We start from the raw sequence: 25,987 nt of genomic DNA, 5'->3' as shown, positions 1-25,987 counted from the left end.
AAAACCCTAAAAAAACACACATGTATAAAAATATGTAAATAAAAAATAAACACAACCTACAGAGGGACTTACCTGGGCGAACACGATATTTTTCTTAAAATACCATGCGTAATTATTTATCCGAATATTCACATATTGACAAAATAATTATAAACATGTTTGTTGATGAAACAGTAAAATAATTAATTTAACATTCTGGAAAAAGCACCACCTGCTACAAAATAAATATTTCCCCTTCCAGTTGTTAGTATTACATTAACATAGATAAATATAACATATAATATATGTAAAGTTAACGCTGTTCAAATAATCCACAGTTTTTAACCTATGAAGTAAATTACTTGTATCGTACCTGTAACAGTAGAACAAAAGAATTATGTTAAAAAAATATTTTTTTAATTTTTTTATTAGTTTAATTAAAACAACACATCTGCAGCACCATTCAAAACATAATAGTATAATCAATCTCCTCAAGTTATAATCATAAGAAAAACTACAAAACCCTATTTATTAATCAAATTAAAAGAAAATTACTATTTGTCAAACATAAATATTTCATAATTACTAAGTATAGAAGCAACATTTACACCTTTTTTTTCAAAATCTACAAATGCAGATTTCAATTAAAAATATGCTATCTAATAGAACTGCAGATTTAAATCGTGCACTGATAAAATGAGCTACTTATTATAGTATTTATACCGCCATAAGAAATATTTTTTTTTTTGTTATTTAATTGGTTTGACGCTATTCTACATCAAATTATGTGTTTTAAAATTTTTTTCAAATCAATTAACATAGGGCTATTATCCTATAAAATCTATCTAGTTATCATACAACTGTAAATTGTTAGAATACCAGACGATGCTGAAAAAATTGTACATTCCCACTATGTAATTAATAAAATACATGATACATTACCGAGAGTCCAGACGTTTTGAAAGTGAGATAATTTTACAAAAGTAGAGAGTAAAAATTATAACTCATACTTCTGAAAAAAAAAAAAAATTATTGTCTAAAACAAAAATTAATAAATTACAAAATAAACAATATGGGTATCATCCAATAAACTTTAATAATCATCTAAGAAGTATAATGTGTTGCAATATATGATGATGCTGAAAAAACTGTACGTTACCACATTGTATCATTACTGTACACGATTCAAAAAGTGCATCAAAAATGAGTTACACCTTTGCCGTCTTTTAAACTGAAAGGAATACACTAATGTGTTTGATGCAGCACTCCCCCAGCAGCAGTTCTGTACATCATTCAGTATATATGCATTATCGTGTCAACACGCCGTTTCCTCGAGAGGTTTCGTCGATTACAGAACTGCGTTCGGTAGTCCGATTTTTGTAAGCAAATAATTACACATGCTGTGAAATTCCTCATCAAATTGTTGAGATATACGATGAGAATGAATATCATACCTCACGATCATAAAAACCTGCAAAACGTTCAGAAACGGGAGGACAAATGTGACTGACGAGGTGGTTGATAGTCGTACATAAATTCTTTTTTTAATGATGGCCTCCTCTCACCCCTCATAGCCATTCCCAACCTCCATGAATATTTTTTAGCATCCACAAGGAGAGTGCTCTTCGTGTTTTAGGATAACACTATCACCTTGAAGTGCTATGAGTAAAGTCTTTGCCCACCCTTTCTTGCTCCTATCTAAGGAGCTTATCCGTCCGGATCCCTCCCGCTACATTGAAACACGCCGACTTACTTTTCCACATTACCGGCGTGTTAATCTGTTGAAGGGTTAACCTTCCCGGGGCAGCCTATCAGATCCAGACTCGCTTAGCACTTGTCCTTCCCGCACTCCTCACAGGTTCATCATATGTCAAGGGTCACCATTCCCACCATCAGTAAACCCAGATTCCCCACCGAGTCGTGTGGGTAAAGAGAACAAAGTAGCCGTAGGGTGAACCACCCACGACTTACACGGTGCCAACTTTCATCACAAGCTCACTTTTTTGGGATCACTTAACTGAAAACACGATGGGTTAATCTATAACCGTCGATGAAATGATAATGAGTAACCGGCGCAGTAAATTTGGACAAATTGCAAGTCAAGCTAACGTCTGTGAAAGTATTGTGTATGCGATTTCATTCACGATCAGCGTGGTTACCCCAACATGAATGCACAAATTGTGCCACATCTGTTGGCCGACAACCACAAACGTCAACCTTATCCATCAGCTCTTTTATTTTCGTCAACATTATTCCATGACTGGAACACATGTTTTGAAAGACATCCGCTTAGGGGATGAGAGCTCTGTGCTACATTACACTATCTAAACTGAATGAGCAACACAAAAATACACGCAGTCAAAAAATATATATAAATATGTAGGTTTGTCTTATTAATATATAGACCGGGTTTAACTTACTTTCTGATCGTCCCTTGTGTTTTACTCACTGTCAGGCAGTCTTGAAAGCATCAATTTTTAAAATAAGTAGGGTGTTAAATGATAACAATTATATCTGAAACAACAAAAAATAATAATAATTTTAAAAGTATTTTAATAGTCTTAAATAATAATTTATGATTTTATTATTAATCTATGTGCCTATTAGCCAATAATATCTAATAATCGTATAATAATAAAAAACTGTTAGTTAATATGATGTTGCTAACAAAACTGTACATTACCGCTATTTAAATTATGCTGAACATGATATATTAATCAGCTCGAAAGTCTTAAAAGCGGCATAAGTTTAAAATAAGTACAGTACTTAAATGACAACTCATGCATCTGAAACACAAATAAACATATTTTTTAAATCTCAAACAATAACCAATTATAATATTAATTAACTACGGAATATTTTCCAATAAAATCTTAAAATTATAAATCAACATGTATACACCAACAAAAAATATAGCACTAACTTATTGAGAAAAATGTTTTCTACCGTTATGGAATTAATACTGACCATCATGTATTAGTCACACCGAACAGCTCTTTGAAATAGAATGAATTTAATATTAAGCAAATTTTTTTATATGCAAGAAATGTACCTGAAAAAAAAACAAAAAATTTAGTCGTCAGAAAATTTATCTTTATGATATTAATGAAACGATAGTTATGTTATTTAATAATAATCATAAACAAATTGTTATTACCTTTTATAAAATATGGTGATGATAGTAAAAAATTATCACTAACATTTTCTTGAAATTTAGGATCTGCATCAGAATCAGGCTGTACTTTTGAAGGGTTGATCGTATATTTGTATCCCAGCAACATTCTTTTTAACAATGCACACTTTCTAGGCACTTCAACTAAACACACACAGAACATGCGCAATACATGTGTAAAAACCAAACAACTCCACAACTCGCTCTTCTAAAGCAAACCGAACAACAAAACCAAGGCAATACAGTAAGATAAACATTTATTAATGAATAGAGTTCTACAAAAAATTAAAAATAGCAAACATGATATTACAAAAATATTAGAATTAAAGAAAATCCCCGTAAAACTATTTAATGCGAGAAGTAAATTGTATGATCCGGAATTGGAATTTTTCAAAAAACATGCATGAAAAAATTTTTTTCCACTTCTTTTCAAGATATAGTCATTTTTTACATACTTATGTACGGCTAATTCTAAAATATAATAATCAATAATAAAGTAAAAATCCAGTTTCTAATAACCTTTACCAAATTGTACTGGGTAAGATACGAACACGACTTCAAACTAAAACATAACTGAATGAATTAAATGCATAAAAACCCTAAAAAAACACACATGTATAAAAATATGTAAATAAAAAATAAACACAACCTACAGAGGGACTTACCTGGGCGAACACGATATTTTTCTTAAAATACCATGCATAATTATTTATCCGAATATTCACATATTGACAAAATAATTATAAACATGTTTGTTGATGAAACAGTAAAATAATTAATTTAACATTCTGGAAAAAGCACCACCTGCTACAAAATAAATATTTCTCCTTCCAGTTGTTAGTATTACATTAACATAGATAAATATAACATATAATATATGTAAAGTTAACGCTGTTCAAATAATCCACAGTTTTTAACCTATGAAGTAAATTACTTGTATCGTACCTGTAACAGTAGAACAAAAGAATTATGTTAAAAAAATATTTTTTTAATTTTTTTATTAGTTTAATTAAAACAACACATCTGCAGCACCATTCAAAACATAATAGTATAATCAATCTCCTCAAGTTATAATCATAAGAAAAACTACAAAACCCTATTTATTAATCAAATTAAAAGAAAATTACTATTTGTCAAACATAAATATTTCATAATTACTAAGTATAGAAGCAACATTTACACCTTTTTTTCAAAATCTACAAATGCAGATTTCAATTAAAAATATGCTATCTAATAGAACTGCAGATTTAAATCGTGCACTGATAAAATGAGCTACTTATTATAGTATTTATACCGCCATAAGAAATATTTTTTTTTTTGTTATTTAATTGGTTTGACGCTATTCTACATCAAATTATGTGTTTTAAAATTTTTTTCAAATCAATTAACATAGGGCTATTATCCTATAAAATCTATCTAGTTATCATACAACTGTAAATTGTTAGAATACCAGACGATGCTGAAAAAATTGTACATTGCCACTATGTAATTAATAAAATACATGATACATTACCGAGAGTCCAGACGTTTTGAAAGTGAGATAATTTTACAAAAGTAGAGAGTAAAAATTATAACTCATACTTCTGAAAAAAAAAAAAATTTATTGTCTAAAACAAAAATTAATAAATTACATAAATAAACAATATGGGTATCATCCAATAAACTTTAATAATCATCTAAGAAGTATAATGTGTTGCAATATATGATGATGCTGAAAAAACTGTACGTTACCACATTGTATCATTACTGTACACGATTCAAAAAGTGCATCAAAAATGAGTTACACCTTTGCCGTCTTTTAAACTGAAAGGAATACACTAATGTGTTTGATGCAGCACTCCCCCAGCAGCAGTTCTGTACATCATTCAGTATATATGCATTATCGTGTCAACACGCCGTTTCCTCGAGAGGTTTCGTCGATTACAGAACTGCGTTCGGTAGTCCGATTTTTGTAAGCAAATAATTACACATGCTGTGAAATTCCTCATCAAATTGTTGAGATATACGATGAGAATGAATATCATACCTCACGATCATAAAAACCTGCAAAACGTTCAGAAACGGGAGGACAAATGTGACTGACGAGGTGGTTGATAGTCGTACATAAATTCTTTTTTTAATGATGGCCTCCTCTCACCCCTCATAGCCATTCCCAACCTCCATGAATATTTTTTAGCATCCACAAGGAGAGTGCTCTTCGTGTTTTAGGATAACACTATCACCTTGAAGTGCTATGAGTAAAGTCTTTGCCCACCCTTTCTTGCTCCTATCTAAGGAGCTTATCCGTCCGGATCCCTCCCGCTACATTGAAACACGCCGACTTACTTTTCCACATTACCGGCGTGTTAATCTGTTGAAGGGTTAACCTTCCCGGGGCAGCCTATCAGATCCAGACTCGCTTAGCACTTGTCCTTCCCGCACTCCTCACAGGTTCATCATATGTCAAGGGTCACCATTCCCACCATCAGTAAACCCAGATTCCCCACCGAGTCGTGTGGGTAAAGAGAACAAAGTAGCCGTAGGGTGAACCACCCACGACTTACACGGTGCCAACTTTCATCACAAGCTCACTTTTTTGGGATCACTTAACTGAAAACACGATGGGTTAATCTATAACCGTCGATGAAATGATAATGAGTAACCGGCGCAGTAAATTTGGACAAATTGCAAGTCAAGCTAACGTCTGTGAAAGTATTGTGTATGCGATTTCATTCACGATCAGCGTGGTTACCCCAACATGAATGCACAAATTGTGCCACATCTGTTGGCCGACAACCACAAACGTCAACCTTATCCATCAGCTCTTTTATTTTCGTCAACATTATTCCATGACTGGAACACATGTTTTGAAAGACATCCGCTTAGGGGATGAGAGCTCTGTGCTACATTACACTATCTAAACTGAATGAGCAACACAAAAATACACGCAGTCAAAAAATATATATAAATATGTAGGTTTGTCTTATTAATATATAGACCGGGTTTAACTTACTTTCTGATCGTCCCTTGTGTTTTACTCACTGTCAGGCAGTCTTGAAAGCATCAATTTTTAAAATAAGTAGGGTGTTAAATGATAACAATTATATCTGAAACAACAAAAAATAATAATAATTTTAAAAGTATTTTAATAGTCTTAAATAATAATTTATGATTTTATTATTAATCTATGTGCCTATTAGCCAATAATATCTAATAATCGTATAATAATAAAAAACTGTTAGTTAATATGATGTTGCTAACAAAACTGTACATTACCGCTATTTAAATTATGCTGAACATGATATATTAATCAGCTCGAAAGTCTTAAAAGCGGCATAAGTTTAAAATAAGTACAGTACTTAAATGACAACTCATGCATCTGAAACACAAATAAACATATTTTTTAAATCTCAAACAATAACCAATTATAATATTAATTAACTACGGAATATTTTCCAATAAAATCTTAAAATTATAAATCAACATGTATACACCAACAAAAAATATAGCACTAACTTATTGAGAAAAATGTTTTCTACCGTTATGGAATTAATACTGACCATCATGTATTAGTCACACCGAACAGCTCTTTGAAATAGAATGAATTTAATATTAAGCAAATTTTTTTATATGCAAGAAATGTACCTGAAAAAAAAACAAAAAATTTAGTCGTCAGAAAATTTATCTTTATGATATTAATGTTATGTTGTTATTTAATAATAATCATAAACAAATTGTTATTACCTTTTATAAAATATGGTGATGATAGTAAAAAATTATCACTAACATTTTCTTGAAATTTAGGATCTGCATCAGAATCAGGCTGTACTTTTGAAGGGTTGATCGTATATTTGTATCCCAGCAACATTCTTTTTAACAATGCACACTTTCTAGGCACTTCAACTAAACACACACAGAACATGCGCAATACATGTGTAAAAACCAAACAACTCCACAACTCGCTCTTCTAAAGCAAACCGAACAACAAAACCAAGGCAATACAGTAAGATAAACATTTATTAATGAATAGAGTTCTACAAAAAATTAAAAATAGCAAACATGATATTACAAAAATATTAGAATTAAAGAAAATCCCCGTAAAACTATTTAATGCGAGAAGTAAATTGTATGATCCGGAATTGGAATTTTTCAAAAAACATGCATGAAAAAATTTTTTTCCACTTCTTTTCAAGATATAGTCATTTTTTACATACTTATGTACGGCTAATTCTAAAATATAATAATCAATAATAAAGTAAAAATCCAGTTTCTAATAACCTTTACCAAATTGTACTGGGTAAGATACGAACACGACTTCAAACTAAAACATAACTGAATGAATTAAATGCATAAAAACCCTAAAAAAACACACATGTATAAAAATATGTAAATAAAAAATAAACACAACCTACAGAGGGACTTACCTGGGCGAACACGATATTTTTCTTAAAATACCATGCATAATTATTTATCCGAATATTCACATATTGACAAAATAATTATAAACATGTTTGTTGATGAAACAGTAAAATAATTAATTTAACATTCTGGAAAAAGCACCACCTGCTACAAAATAAATATTTCTCCTTCCAGTTGTTAGTATTACATTAACATAGATAAATATAACATATAATATATGTAAAGTTAACGCTGTTCAAATAATCCACAGTTTTTAACCTATGAAGTAAATTACTTGTATCGTACCTGTAACAGTAGAACAAAAGAATTATGTTAAAAAAATATTTTTTTAATTTTTTTATTAGTTTAATTAAAACAACACATCTGCACCACCATTCAAAACATAATAGTATAATCAATCTCCTCAAGTTATAATCATAAGAAAAACTACAAAACCCTATTTATTAATCAAATTAAAAGAAAATTACTATTTGTCAAACATAAATATTTCATAATTACTAAGTATAGAAGCAACATTTACACCTTTTTTTTCAAAATCTACAAATGCAGATTTCATTTAAAAATATGCTATCTAATAGAACTGCAGATTTAAATCGTGCACTGATAAAATGAGCTACTTATTATAGTATTTATACCGCCATAAGAAATATTTTTTTTTTGTTATTTAATTGGTTTGACGCTATTCTACATCAAATTATGTGTTTTAAAATTTTTTTCAAATCAATTAACATAGGGCTATTATCCTATAAAATCTATCTAGTTATCATACAACTGTAAATTGTTAGAATACCAGACGATGCTGAAAAAATTGTACATTCCCACTATGTAATTAATAAAATACATGATACATTACCGAGAGTCCAGACGTTTTGAAAGTGAGATAATTTTACAAAAGTAGAGAGTAAAAATTATAACTCATACTTCTGAAAAAAAAAAAAATTTATTTTCTAAAACAAAAATTAATAAATTACATAAATAAACAATATGGGTATCATCCAATAAACTTTAATAATCATCTAAGAAGTATAATGTGTTGCAATATATGATGATGCTGAAAAAACTGTACGTTACCACATTGTATCATTACTGTACACGATTCAAAAAGTGCATCAAAAATGAGTTACACCTTTGCCGTCTTTTAAACTGAAAGGAATACACTAATGTGTTTGATGCAGCACTCCCCCAGCAGCAGTTCTGTACATCATTCAGTATATATGCATTATCGTGTCAACACGCCGTTTCCTCGAGAGGTTTCGTCGATTACAGAACTGCGTTCGGTAGTCCGATTTTTGTAAGCAAATAATTACACATGCTGTGAAATTCCTCATCAAATTGTTGAGATATACGATGAGAATGAATATCATACCTCACGATCATAAAAACCTGCAAAACGTTCAGAAACGGGAGGACAAATGTGACTGACGAGGTGGTTGATAGTCGTACATAAATTCTTTTTTTAATGATGGCCTCCTCTCACCCCTCATAGCCATTCCCAACCTCCATGAATATTTTTTAGCATCCACAAGGAGAGTGCTCTTCGTGTTTTAGGATAACACTATCACCTTGAAGTGCTATGAGTAAAGTCTTTGCCCACCCTTTCTTGCTCCTATCTAAGGAGCTTATCCGTCCGGATCCCTCCCGCTACATTGAAACACGCCGACTTACTTTTCCACATTACCGGCGTGTTAATCTGTTGAAGGGTTAACCTTCCCGGGGCAGCCTATCAGATCCAGACTCGCTTAGCACTTGTCCTTCCCGCACTCCTCACAGGTTCATCATATGTCAAGGGTCACCATTCCCACCATCAGTAAACCCAGATTCCCCACCGAGTCGTGTGGGTAAAGAGAACAAAGTAGCCGTAGGGTGAACCACCCACGACTTACACGGTGCCAACTTTCATCACAAGCTCACTTTTTTGGGATCACTTAACTGAAAACACGATGGGTTAATCTATAACCGTCGATGAAATGATAATGAGTAACCGGCGCAGTAAATTTGGACAAATTGCAAGTCAAGCTAACGTCTGTGAAAGTATTGTGTATGCGATTTCATTCACGATCAGCGTGGTTACCCCAACATGAATGCACAAATTGTGCCACATCTGTTGGCCGACAACCACAAACGTCAACCTTATCCATCAGCTCTTTTATTTTCGTCAACATTATTCCATGACTGGAACACATGTTTTGAAAGACATCCGCTTAGGGGATGAGAGCTCTGTGCTACATTACACTATCTAAACTGAATGAGCAACACAAAAATACACGCAGTCAAAAAATATATATAAATATGTAGGTTTGTCTTATTAATATATGGTTGTTTCATAGACCGGGTTTAACTTACTTTCTGATCGTCCCTTGTGTTTTACTCACTGTCAGGCAGTCTTGAAAGCATCAATTTTTAAAATAAGTAGGGTGTTAAATGATAACAATTATATCTGAAACAACAAAAAATAATAATAATTTTAAAAGTATTTTAATAGTCTTAAATAATAATTTATGATTTTATTATTAATCTATGTGCCTATTAGCCAATAATATCTAATAATCGTATAATAATAAAAAACTGTTAGTTAATATGATGTTGCTAACAAAACTGTACATTACCGCTATTTAAATTATGCTGAACATGATATATTAATCAGCTCGAAAGTCTTAAAAGCGGCATAAGTTTAAAATAAGTACAGTACTTAAATGACAACTCATGCATCTGAAACACAAATAAACATATTTTTTAAATCTCAAACAATAACCAATTATAATATTAATTAACTACGGAATATTTTCCAATAAAATCTTAAAATTATAAATCAACATGTATACACCAACAAAAAATATAGCACTAACTTATTGAGAAAAATGTTTTCTACCGTTATGGAATTAATACTGACCATCATGTATTAGTCACACCGAACAGCTCTTTGAAATAGAATGAATTTAATATTAAGCAAATTTTTTTATATGCAAGAAATGTACCTGAAAAAAAAACAAAAAATTTAGTCGTCAGAAAATTTATCTTTATGATATTAATGTTATGTTGTTATTTAATAATAATCATAAACAAATTGTTATTACCTTTTATAAAATATGGTGATGATAGTAAAAAATTATCACTAACATTTTCTTGAAATTTAGGATCTGCATCAGAATCAGGCTGTACTTTTGAAGGGTTGATCGTATATTTGTATCCCAGCAACATTCTTTTTAACAATGCACACTTTCTAAGCACTTCAACTAAACACACACAGAACATGCGCAATACATGTGTAAAAACCAAACAACTCCACAACTCGCTCTTCTAAAGCAAACCGAACAACAAAACCAAGGCAATACAGTAAGATAAACATTTATTAATGAATATAGTTCTACAAAAAATTAAAAATAGCAAACATGATATTACAAAAATATTAGAATTAAAGAAAATCCCCGTAAAACTATTTAATGCGAGAAGTAAATTGTATGATCCGGAATTGGAATTTTTCAAAAAACATGCATGAAAAAATTTTTTTCCACTTCTTTTCAAGATATAGTCATTTTTTACATACTTATGTACGGCTAATTCTAAAATATAATAATCAATAATAAAGTAAAAATCCAGTTTCTAATAACCTTTACCAAATTGTACTGGGTAAGATACGAACACGACTTCAAACTAAAACATAACTGAATGAATTAAATGCATAAAAACCCTAAAAAAACACACATGTATAAAAATATGTAAATAAAAAATAAACACAACCTACAGAGGGACTTACCTGGGCGAACACGATATTTTTCTTAAAATACCATGCATAATTATTTATCCGAATATTCACATATTGACAAAATAATTATAAACATGTTTGTTGATGAAACAGTAAAATAATTAATTTAACATTCTGGAAAAAGCACCACCTGCTACAAAATAAATATTTCTCCTTCCAGTTGTTAGTATTACATTAACATAGATAAATATAACATATAATATATGTAAAGTTAACGCTGTTCAAATAATCCACAGTTTTTAACCTATGAAGTAAATTACTTGTATCGTACCTGTAACAGTAGAACAAAAGAATTATGTTAAAAAAATATTTTTTTAATTTTTTTATTAGTTTAATTAAAACAACACATCTGCAGCACCATTCAAAACATAATAGTATAATCAATCTCCTCAAGTTATAATCATAAGAAAAACTACAAAACCCTATTTATTAATCAAATTAAAAGAAAATTACTATTTGTCAAACATAAATATTTCATAATTACTAAGTATAGAAGCAACATTTACACCTTTTTTTTCAAAATCTACAAATGCAGATTTCAATTAAAAATATGCTATCTAATAGAACTGCAGATTTAAATCGTGCACTGATAAAATGAGCTACTTATTATAGTATTTATACCGCCATAAGAAATATTTTTTTTTTTGTTATTTAATTGGTTTGACGCTATTCTACATCAAATTATGTGTTTTAAAATTTTTTTCAAATCAATTAACATAGGGCTATTATCCTATAAAATCTATCTAGTTATCATACAACTGTAAATTGTTAGAATACCAGACGATGCTGAAAAAATTGTACATTCCCACTATGTAATTAATAAAATACATGATACTTTACCGAGAGTCCAGACGTTTTGAAAGTGAGATAATTTTACAAAAGTAGAGAGTAAAAATTATAACTCATACTTCTGAAAAAAAAAAAAATTTATTGTCTAAAACAAAAATTAATAAATTACATAAATAAACAATATGGGTATCATCCAATAAACTTTAATAATCATCTAAGGAGTATAATGTGTTGCAATATATGATGATGCTGAAAAAACTGTACGTTACCACATTGTATCATTACTGTACATGATTCAAAAAGTGCATCAAAAATGAGTTACACCTTTGCCGTCTTTTAAACTGAAAGGAATACACTAATGTGTTTGATGCAGCACTCCCCCAGCAGCAGTTCTGTACATCATTCAGTATATATGCATTATCGTGTCAAAACGCCGTTTCCTCGAGAGGTTTCGTCGATTACAGAACTGCGTTCGGTAGTCCGATTTTTGTAAGCAAATAATTACACATGCTGTGAAATTCCTCATCAAATTGTTGAGATATACGATGAGAATGAATATCATACCTCACGATCATAAAAACCTGCAAAACGTTCAGAAACTGGAGGACAAATGTGACTGACGAGGTGGTTGATAGTCGTACATAAATTCTTTTTTTAATGATGGCCTCCTCTCACCCCTCATAGCCATTCCCAACCTCCATGAATATTTTTTAGCATCCACAAGGAGAGTGCTCTTCGTGTTTTAGGATAACACTATCACCTTGAAGTGCTATGAGTAAAGTCTTTTCCCACCCTTTCTTGCTCCTATCTAAGGAGCTTATCCGTCCGGATCCCTCCCGCTACATTGAAACACGCCGACTTACTTTTCCACATTACCGGCGTGTTAATCTGTTGAAGGGTTAACCTTCCCGGGGCAGCCTATCAGATCCAGACTCGCTTAGCACTTGTCCTTCCCGCACTCCTCACAGGTTCATCATATGTCAAGGGTCACCATTCCCACCATCAGTAAACCCAGATTCCCCACCGAGTCGTGTGGGTAAAGAGAACAAAGTAGCCGTAGGGTGAACCACCCACGACTTACACGGTGCCAACTTTCATCACAAGCTCACTTTTTTGGGATCACTTAACTGAAAACACGATGGGTTAATCTATAACCGTCGATGAAATGATAATGAGTAACCGGCGCAGTAAATTTGGACAAATTGCAAGTCAAGCTAACGTCTGTGAAAGTATTGTGTATGCGATTTCATTCACGATCAGCGTGGTTACCCCAACATGAATGCACAAATTGTGCCACATCTGTTGGCCGACAACCACAAACGTCAACCTTATCCATCAGCTCTTTTATTTTCGTCAACATTATTCCATGACTGGAACACATGTTTTGAAAGACATCCGCTTAGGGGATGAGAGCTCTGTGCTACATTACACTATCTAAAATGAATGAGCAACACAAAAATACACGCAGTCAAAAAATATATATAAATATGTAGGTTTGTCTTATTAATATATGGTTGTTTCATAGACCGGGTTTAACTTACTTTCTAATCGTCCCTTGTGTTTTACTCACTGTCAGGCAGTCTTGAAAGCATCAATTTTTAAAATAAGTAGGGTGTTAAATGATAACAATTATATCTGAAACAACAAAAAATAATAATAATTTTAAAAGTATTTTAATAGTCTTAAATAATAATTTATGATTTTATTATTAATCTATGTGCCTATTAGCCAATAATATCTAATAATCGTATAATAATAAAAAACTGTTAGTTAATATGATGTTGCTAACAAAACTGTACATTACCGCTATTTAAATTATGCTGAACATGATATATTAATCAGCTCGAAAGTCTTAAAAGCGGCATAAGTTTAAAATAAGTACAGTACTTAAATGACAACTCATGCATCTGAAACACAAATAAACATATTTTTTAAATCTCAAACAATAACCAATTATAATATTAATTAACTACGGAATATTTTCCAATAAAATCTTAAAATTATAAATCAACATGTATACACCAACAAAAAATATAGCACTAACTTATTGAGAAAAATGTTTTCTACCGTTATGGAATTAATACTGACCATCATGTATTAGTCACACCGAACAGCTCTTTGAAATAGAATGAATTTAATATTAAGCAAATTTTTTTATATGCAAGAAATGTACCTGAAAAAAAAACAAAAAATTTAGTCGTCAGAAAATTTATCTTTATGATATTAATGAAACGATAGTTATGTTATTTAATAATAATCATAAACAAATTGTTATTACCTTTTATAAAATATGGTGATGATAGTAAAAAATTATCACTAACATTTTCTTGAAATTTAGGATCTGCATCAGAATCAGGCTGTACTTTTGAAGGGTTGATCGTATATTTGTATCCCAGCAACATTCTTTTTAACAATGCACACTTTCTAGGCACTTCAACTAAACACACACAGAACATGCGCAATACATGTGTAAAAACCAAACAACTCCACAACTCGCTCTTCTAAAGCAAACCGAACAACAAAACCAAGGCAATACAGTAAGATAAACATTTATTAATGAATAGAGTTCTACAAAAAATTAAAAATAGCAAACATGATATTACAAAAATATTAGAATTAAAGAAAATCCCCGTAAAACTATTTAATGCGAGAAGTAAATTGTATGATCCGGAATTGGAATTTTTCAAAAAACATGCATGAAAAAATTTTTTTCCACTTCTTTTCAAGATATAGTCATTTTTTACATACTTATGTACGGCTAATTCTAAAATATAATAATCAATAATAAAGTAAAAATCCAGTTTCTAATAACCTTTACCAAATTGTACTGGGTAAGATACGAACACGACTTCAAACTAAAACATAACTGAATGAATTAAATGCATAAAAACCCTAAAAAAACACACATGTATAAAAATATGTAAATAAAAAATAAACACAACCTACAGAGGGACTTACCTGGGCGAACACGATATTTTTCTTAAAATACCATGCATAATTATTTATCCGAATATTCACATATTGACAAAATAATTATAAACATGTTTGTTGATGAAACAGTAAAATAATTAATTTAACATTCTGGAAAAAGCACCACCTGCTACAAAATAAATATTTCCCCTTCCAGTTGTTAGTATTACATTAACATAGATAAATATAACATATAATATATGTAAAGTTAACGCTGTTCAAATAATCCACAGTTTTTAACCTATGAAGTAAATTACTTGTATCGTACCTGTAACAGTAGAACAAAAGAATTATGTTAAAAAAATATTTTTTTAATTTTTTTATTAGTTTAATTAAAACAACACATCTGCAGCACCATTCAAAACATAATAGTATAATCAATCTCCTCAAGTTATAATCATAAGAAAAACTACAAAACCCTATTTATTAATCAAATTAAAAGAAAATTACTATTTGTCAAACATAAATATTTCATAATTACTAAGTATAGAAGCAACATTTACACCTTTTTTTTCAAAATCTACAAATGCAGATTTCAATTAAAAATATGCTATCTAATAGAACTGCAGATTTAAATCGTGCACTGATAAAATGAGCTACTTATTATAGTATTTATACCGCCATAAGAAATATTTTTTTTTTTGTTATTTAATTGGTTTGACGCTATTCTACATCAAATTATGTGTTTTAAAATTTTTTTCAAATCAATTAACATAGGGCTATTATCCTATAAAATCTATCTAGTTATCATACAACTGTAAATTGTTAGAATACCAGACGATGCTGAAAAAATTGTACATTCCCACTATGTAATTAATAAAATACATGATACATTACCGAGAGTCCAGACGTTTTGAAAGTGAGATAATTTTACAAAAGTAGAGAGTAAAAATTATAACTCATACTTCTGAAAAAAAAAAAAATTTATTGTCTAAAACAAAAATTAATAAATTACATAAATAAACAATATGGGTATCATCCAATAAACTTTAATAATCATCTAAGAAGTATAATGTGTTGCAATATATGATGATGCTGAAAAAACTGTACGTTACCACATTGTATCATTACTGTACATGATTCAAAAAGTGCATCAAAAATGAGTTACACCTTTGCCGTCTTTTAAACTGAAAGGAATACACTAATGTGTTTGATGCAGCACTCCCCCAGCAGCAGTTCTGTGCATCATTCAGTATATATTCATTATCGTGTCAACACGCCGTTTCCTCGAGAGGTTTCGTCGATTACAGAACTGCGTTCGGTAGTCCGATTTTTGTAAGCAAATAATTACACATGCTGTGAAATTCCTCATCAAATTGTTGAGATATACGATGAGAATGAATATCATACCTCACGATCATAAAAACCTGCAAAACGTTCAGAAACGGGAGGACAAATCTGACTGACGAGGTGGTTGATAGTCGTACATAAATTCTTTTTTTAATGATGGCCTCCTCTCACCCCTCATAGCCATTCCCAACCTCCATGAATATTTTTTAGCATCCACAAGGAGAGTGCTCTTCGTGTTTTAGGATAACACTATCACCTTGAAGTGCTATGAGTAAAGTCTTTGCCCACCCTTTCTTGCTCCTATCTAAGGAGCTTATCCGTCCGGATCCCTCCCGCTACATTGAAACACGCCGACTTACTTTTCCACATTACCGGCGTGTTAATCTGTTGAAGGGTTAACCTTCCCGGGGCAGCCTATCAGATCCAGACTCGCTTAGCACTTGTCCTTCCCGCACTCCTCACAGGTTCATCATATGTCAAGGGTCACCATTCCCACCATCAGTAAACCCAGATTCCCCACCGAGTCGTGTGGGTAAAGAGAACAAAGTAGCCATAGGGTGAACCACCCACGACTTACACGGTGCCAACTTTCATCACAAGCTCACTTTTTTGGGATCACTTAACTGAAAACACGATGGGTTAATCTATAACCGTCGATGAAATGATAATGATTAACCGGCGCAGTAAATTTGGACAAATTGCAAGTCAAGCTAACGTCTGTGAAAGTATTGTGTATGCGATTTCATTCACGATCAGCGTGGTTACCCCAACATGAATGCACAAATTGTGCCACATCTATTGGCCGACAACCACAAACGTCAACCTTATCCATCAGCTCTTTTATTTTCGTCAACATTATTCCATGACTGGAACACATGTTTTGAAAGACATCCGCTTAGGGGATGAGAGCTCTGTGCTACATTACACTATCTAAACTGAATGAGCAACACAAAAATACACGCAGTCAAAAAATATATATAAATATGTAGGTTTGTCTTATTAATATATGGTTGTTTCATAGACCGGGTTTAACTTACTTTCTGATCGTCCCTTGTGTTTTACTCACTGTCAGGCAGTCTTGAAAGCATCAATTTTTAAAATAAGTAGGGTGTTAAATGATAACAATTATATCTGAAACAACAAAAAATAATAATAATTTTAAAAGTATTTTAATAGTCTTAAATAATAATTTATGATTTTATTATTAATCTATGTGCCTATTAGCCAATAATATCTAATAATCGTATAATAATAAAAAACTGTTAGTTAATATGATGTTGCTAACAAAACTGTACATTACCGCTATTTAAATTATGCTGAACATGATATATTAATCAGCTCGAAAGTCTTAAAAGCGGCATAAGTTTAAAATAAGTACAGTACTTAAATGACAACTCATGCATCTGAAACACAAATAAACATATTTTTTAAATCTCAAACAATAACCAATTATAATATTAATTAACTACGGAATATTTTCCAATAAAATCTTAAAATTATAAATCAACATGTATACACCAACAAAAAATATAGCACTAACTTATTGAGAAAAATGTTTTCTACCGTTATGGAATTAATACTGACCATCATGTATTAGTCACACCGAACAGCTCTTTGAAATAGAATGAATTTAATATTAAGCAAATTTTTTTATATGCAAGAAATGTACCTGAAAAAAAAAACAAAAAATTTAGTCGTCAGAAAATTTGTCTTTATGATATTAATGAAATGATAGTTATGTTATTTAATAATAATCATAAACAAATTGTTATTACCTTTTATAAAATATGGTGATGATAGTAAAAAATTATCACTAACATTTTCTTGAAATTTAGGATCTGCATCAGAATCAGGCTGTACTTTTGAAGGGTTGATCGTATATTTCTATCCCAGCAACATTCTTTTTAACAATGCACACTTTCTAAGCACTTCAACTAAACACACACAGAACATGCGCAATACATGTGTAAAAACCAAACAACTCCACAACTCGCTCTTCTAAAGCAAACCGAACAACAAAACCAAGGCAATACAGTAAGATAAACATTTATTAATGAATAGAGTTCTACAAAAAATTAAAAATAGCAAACATGATATTACAAAAATATTAGAATTAAAGAAAATCCCCGTAAAACTATTTAATGCGAGAAGTAAATTGTATGATCCGGAATTGGAATTTTTCAAAAAACATGCATGAAAAAATTTTTTTCCACTTCTTTTCAAGATATAGTCATTTTTTACATACTTATGTACGGCTAATTCTAAAATATAATAATCAATAATAAAGTAAAAATCCAGTTTCTAATTACCTTTACCAAATTGTACTGGGTAAGATACGAACACGACTTCAAACTAAAACATAACTGAATGAATTAAATGCATAAAAACCCTAAAAAAACACACATGTATAAAAATATGTAAATAAAAAATAAACACAACCTACAGAGGGACTTACCTGGGCGAACACGATATTTTTCTTAAAATACCATGCGTAATTATTTATCCGAATATTCACATATTGACAAAATAATTATAAACATGTTTGTTGATGAAACAGTAAAATAATTAATTTAACATTCTGGAAAAAGCACCACCTGCTACAAAATAAATATTTCTCCTTCCAGTTGTTAGTATTACATTAACATAGATAAATATAACATATAATATATGTAAAGTTAACGCTGTTCAAATAATCCACAGTTTTTAACCTATGAAGTAAATTACTTGTATCGTACCTGTAACAGTAGAACAAAAGAATTATGTTAAAAAAATATTTTTTTAATTTTTTTATTAGTTTAATTAAAACAACACATCTGCACCACCATTCAAAACATAATAGTATAATCAATCTCCTCAAGTTATAATCATAAGAAAAACTACAAAACCCTATTTATTAATCAAATTAAAAGAAAATTACTATTTGTCAAACATAAATATTTCATAATTACTAAGTATAGAAGCAACATTTACACCTTTTTTTTCAAAATCTACAAATGCAGATTTCAATTAAAAATATGCTATCTAATAGAACTGCAGATTTAAATCGTGCACTGATAAAATGAGCTACTTATTATAGTATTTATACCGCCATAAGAAATATTTTTTTTTTTGTTATTTAATTGGTTTGACGCTATTCTACATCAAATTATGTGTTTTAAAATTTTTTTCAAATCAATTAACATAGGGCTATTATCCTATAAAATCTATCTAGTTATCATACAACTGTAAATTGTTAGAATACCAGACGATGCTGAAAAAATTGTACATTCCCACTATGTAATTAATAAAATACATGATACATTACCGAGAGTCCAGACGTTTTGAAAGTGAGATAATTTTACAAAAGTAGAGAGTAAAAATTATAACTCATACTTCTGAAAAAAAAAAAAATTTATTGTCTAAAACAAAAATTAATAAATTACATAAATAAACAATATGGGTATCATCCAATAAACTTTAATAATCATCTAAGAAGTATAATGTGTTGCAATATATGATGATGCTGAAAAAACTGTACGTTACCACATTGTATCATTACTGTACATGATTCAAAAAGTGCATCAAAAATGAGTTACACCTTTGCCGTCTTTTAAACTGAAAGGAATACACTAATGTGTTTGATGCAGCACTCCCCCAGCAGCAGTTCTGTACATCATTCAGTATATATGCATTATCGTGTCAACACGCCGTTTCCTCGAGAGGTTTCGTCGATTACAGAACTGCGTTCGGTAGTCCGATTTTTGTAAGCAAATAATTACACATGCTGTGAAATTCCTCATCAAATTGTTGAGATATACGATGAGAATGAATATCATACCTCACGATCATAAAAACCTGCAAAACGTTCAGAAACGGGAGGACAAATGTGACTGACGAGGTGGTTGATAGTCGTACATAAATTCTTTTTTTAATGATGGCCTCCTCTCACCCCTCATAGCCATTCCCAACCTCCATGAATATTTTTTAGCATCCACAAGGAGAGTGCTCTTCGTGTTTTAGGATAACACTATCACCTTGAAGTGCTATGAGTAAAGTCTTTGCCCACCCTTTCTTGCTCCTATCTAAGGAGCTTATCCGTCCGGATCCCTCCCGCTACATTGAAACACGCCGACTTACTTTTCCACATTACCGGCGTGTTAATCTGTTGAAGGGTTAACCTTCCCGGGGCAGCCTATCAGATCCAGACTCGCTTAGCACTTGTCCTTCCCGCACTCCTCACAGGTTCATCATATGTCAAGGGTCACCATTCCCACCATCAGTAAACCCAGATTCCCCACCGAGTCGTGTGGGTAAAGAGAACAAAGTAGCCATAGGGTGAACCACCCACGACTTACACGGTGCCAACTTTCATCACAAGCTCACTTTTTTGGGATCACTTAACTGAAAACACGATGGGTTAATCTATAACCGTCGATGAAATGATAATGAGTAACCGGCGCAGTAAATTTGGACAAATTGCAAGTCAAGCTAACGTCTGTGAAAGTATTGTGTATGCGATTTCATTCACGATCAGCGTGGTTACCCCAACATGAATGCACAAATTGTGCCACATCTGTTGGCCGACAACCACAAACGTCAACCTTATCCATCAGCTCTTTTATTTTCGTCAACATTATTCCATGACTGGAACACATGTTTTGAAAGACATCCGCTTAGGGGATGAGAGCTCTGTGCTACATTACACTATCTAAACTGAATGAGCAACACAAAAATACACGCAGTCAAAAAATATATATAAATATGTAGGTTTGTCTTATTAATATATGGTTGTTTCATAGACCGGGTTTAACTTACTTTCTGATCGTCCCTTGTGTTTTACTCACTGTCAGGCAGTCTTGAAAGCATCAATTTTTAAAATAAGTAGGGTGTTAAATGATAACAATTATATCTGAAACAACAAAAAATAATAATAATTTTAAAAGTATTTTAATAGTCTTAAATAATAATTTATGATTTTATTATTAATCTATGTGCCTATTAGCCAATAATATCTAATAATCGTATAATAATAAAAAACTGTTAGTTAATATGATGTTGCTAACAAAACTGTACATTACCGCTATTTAAATTATGCTGAACATGATATATTAATCAGCTCGAAAGTCTTAAAAGCGGCATAAGTTTAAAATAAGTACAGTACTTAAATGACAACTCATGCATCTGAAACACAAATAAACATATTTTTTAAATCTCAAACAATAACCAATTATAATATTAATTAACTACGGAATATTTTCCAATAAAATCTTAAAATTATAAATCAACATGTATACACCAACAAAAAATATAGCACTAACTTATTGAGAAAAATGTTTTCTACCGTTATGGAATTAATACTGACCATCATGTATTAGTCACACCGAACAGCTCTTTGAAATAGAATGAATTTAATATTAAGCAAATTTTTTTATATGCAAGAAATGTACCTGAAAAAAAAAACAAAAAATTTAGTCGTCAGAAAATTTATCTTTATGATATTAATGAAACGATAGTTATGTTATTTAATAATAATCATAAACAAATTGTTATTACCTTTTATAAAATATGGTGATGATAGTAAAAAATTATCACTAACATTTTCTTGAAATTTAGGATCTGCATCAGAATCAGGCTGTACTTTTGAAGGGTTGATCGTATATTTGTATCCCAGCAACATTCTTTTTAACAATGCACACTTTCTAAGCACTTCAACTAAACACACACAGAACATGCGCAATACATGTGTAAAAACCAAACAACTCCACAACTCGCTCTTCTAAAGCAAACCGAACAACAAAACCAAGGCAATACAGTAAGATAAACATTTATTAATGAATAGAGTTCTACAAAAAATTAAAAATAGCAAACATGATATTACAAAAATATTAGAATTAAAGAAAATCCCCGTAAAACTATTTAATGCGAGAAGTAAATTGTATGATCCGGAATTGGAATTTTTCAAAAAACATGCATGAAAAAATTTTTTTCCACTTCTTTTCAAGATATAGTCATTTTTTACATACTTATGTACGGCTAATTCTAAAATATAATAATCAATAATAAAGTAAAAATCCAGTTTCTAATAACCTTTACCAAATTGTACTGGGTAAGATACGAACACGACTTCAAACTAAAACATAACTGAATGAATTAAATGCATAAAAACCCTAAAAAAACACACATGTATAAAAATATGTAAATAAAAAATAAACACAACCTACAGAGGGACTTACCTGGGCGAACACGATATTTTTCTTAAAATACCATGCATAATTATTTATCCGAATATTCACATATTGACAAAATAATTATAAACATGTTTGTTGATGAAACAGTAAAATAATTAATTTAACATTCTGGAAAAAGCACCACCTGCTACAAAATAAATATTTCTCCTTCCAGTTGTTAGTATTACATTAACATAGATAAATATAACATATAATATATGTAAAGTTAACGCTGTTCAAATAATCCACAGTTTTTAACCTATGAAGTAAATTACTTGTATCGTACCTGTAACAGTAGAACAAAAGAATTATGTTAAAAAAATATTTTTTTAATTTTTTTATTAGTTTAATTAAAACAACACATCTGCACCACCATTCAAAACATAATAGTATAATCAATCTCCTCAAGTTATAATCATAAGAAAAACTACAAAACCCTATTTATTAATCAAATTAAAAGAAAATTACTATTTGTCAAACATAAATATTTCATAATTACTAAGTATAGAAGCAACATTTACACCTTTTTTTTCAAAATCTACAAATGCAGATTTCATTTAAAAATATGCTATCTAATAGAACTGCAGATTTAAATCGTGCACTGATAAAATGAGCTACTTATTATAGTATTTATACCGCCATAAGAAATATTTTTTTTTTGTTATTTAATTGGTTTGACGCTATTCTACATCAAATTATGTGTTTTAAATTTTTTTTCAAATCAATTAACATAGGGCTATTATCCTATAAAATCTATCTAGTTATCATACAACTGTAAATTGTTAGAATACCAGACGATGCTGAAAAAATTGTACATTCCCACTATGTAATTAATAAAATACATGATACATTACCGAGAGTCCAGACGTTTTGAAAGTGAGATAATTTTACAAAAGTAGAGAGTAAAAATTATAACTCATACTTCTGAAAAAAAAAAAAAATTTATTGTCTAAAACAAAAATTAATAAATTACATAAATAAACAATATGGGTATCATCCAATAAACTTTAATAATCATCTAAGGAGTATAATGTGTTGCAATATATGATGATGCTGAAAAAACTGTACGTTACCACATTGTATCATTACTGTACACGATTCAAAAAGTGCATCAAAAATGAGTTACACCTTTGCCGTCTTTTAAACTGAAAGGAATACACTAATGTGTTTGATGCAGCACTCCCCCAGCAGCAGTTCTGTACATCATTCAGTATATATGCATTATCGTGTCAACACGCCGTTTCCTCGAGAGGTTTCGTCGATTACAGAACTGCGTTCGGTAGTCCGATTTTTGTAAGCAAATAATTACACATGCTGTGAAATTCCTCATCAAATTGTTGAGATATACGATGAGAATGAATATCATACCTCACGATCATAAAAACCTGCAAAACGTTCAGAAACGGGAGGACAAATGTGACTGACGAGGTGGTTGATAGTCGTACATAAATTCTTTTTTTAATGATGGCCTCCTCTCACCCCTCATAGCCATTCCCAACCTCCATGAATATTTTTTAGCATCCACAAGGAGAGTGCTCTTCGTGTTTTAGGATAACACTATCACCTTGAAGTGCTATGAGTAAAGTCTTTGCCCACCCTTTCTTGCTCCTATCTAAGGAGCTTATCCGTCCGGATCCCTCCCGCTACATTGAAACACGCCGACTTACTTTTCCACATTACCGGCGTGTTAATCTGTTGAAGGGTTAACCTTCCCGGGGCAGCCTATCAGATCCAGACTCGCTTAGCACTTGTCCTTCCCGCACTCCTCACAGGTTCATCATATGTCAAGGGTCACCATTCCCACCATCAGTAAACCCAGATTCCCCACCGAGTCGTGTGGGTAAAGAGAACAAAGTAGCCGTAGGGTGAACCACCCACGACTTACACGGTGCCAACTTTCATCACAAGCTCACTTTTTTGGGATCACTTAACTGAAAACACGATGGGTTAATCTATAACCGTCGATGAAATGATAATGAGTAACCGGCGCAGTAAATTTGGACAAATTGCAAGTCAAGCTAACGTCTGTGAAAGTATTGTGTATGCGATTTCATTCACGATCAGCGTGGTTACCCCAACATGAATGCACAAATTGTGCCACATCTGTTGGCCGACAACCACAAACGTCAACCTTATCCATCAGCTCTTTTATTTTCGTCAACATTATTCCATGACTGGAACACATGTTTTGAAAGACATCCGCTTAGGGGATGAGAGCTCTGTGCTACATTACACTATCTAAACTGAATGAGCAACACAAAAATACACGCAGTCAAAAAATATATATAAATATGTAGGTTTGTCTTATTAATATATGGTTGTTTCATAGACCGGGTTTAACTTACTTTCTGATCGTCCCTTGTGTTTTACTCACTGTCAGGCAGTCTTGAAAGCATCAATTTTTAAAATAAGTAGGGTGTTAAATGATAACAATTATATCTGAAACAACAAAAAATAATAATAATTTTAAAAGTATTTTAATAGTCTTAAATAATAATTTATGATTTTATTATTAATCTATGTGCCTATTAGCCAATAATATCTAATAATCGTATAATAATAAAAAACTGTTAGTTAATATGATGTTGCTAACAAAACTGTACATTACCGCTATTTAAATTATGCTGAACATGATATGTTAATCAGCTCGAAAGTCTTAAAAGCGGCATAAGTTTAAAATAAGTACAGTACTTAAATGACAACTCATGCATCTGAAACACAAATAAACATATTTTTTAAATCTCAAACAATAACCAATTATAATATTAATTAACTACGGAATATTTTCCAATAAAATCTTAAAATTATAAATCAACATGTATACACCAACAAAAAATATAGCACTAACTTATTGAGAAAAATGTTTTCTACCGTTATGGAATTAATACTGACCATCATGTATTAGTCACACCGAACAGCTCTTTGAAATAGAATGAATTTAATATTAAGCAAATTTTTTTATATGCAAGAAATGTACCTGAAAAAAAAAACAAAAAATTTAGTCGTCAGAAAATTTATCTTTATGATATTAATGAAACGATAGTTATGTTATTTAATAATAATCATAAACAAATTATTATTACCTTTTATAAAATATGGTGATGATAGTAAAAAATTATCACTAACATTTTCTTGAAATTTAGGATCTGCATCAGAATCAGGCTGTACTTTTGAAGGGTTGATCGTATATTTGTATCCCAGCAACATTCTTTTTAACAATGCACACTTTCTAAGCACTTCAACTAAACACACACAGAACATGCGCAATACATGTGTAAAAACCAAACAACTCCACAACTCGCTCTTCTAAAGCAAACCGAACAACAAAACCAAGGCAATACAGTAAGATAAACATTTATTAATGAATAGAGTTCTACAAAAAATTAAAAATAGCAAACATGATATTACAAAAATATTAGA

Source organism: Lycorma delicatula, chromosome 5 (genome assembly GCF_047948215.1).
Source record: "Lycorma delicatula isolate Av1 chromosome 5, ASM4794821v1, whole genome shotgun sequence".
Lineage (NCBI taxonomy): Eukaryota > Metazoa > Arthropoda > Insecta > Hemiptera > Fulgoridae > Lycorma > Lycorma delicatula.
This window is presented reverse-complemented; position numbering follows the sequence as displayed.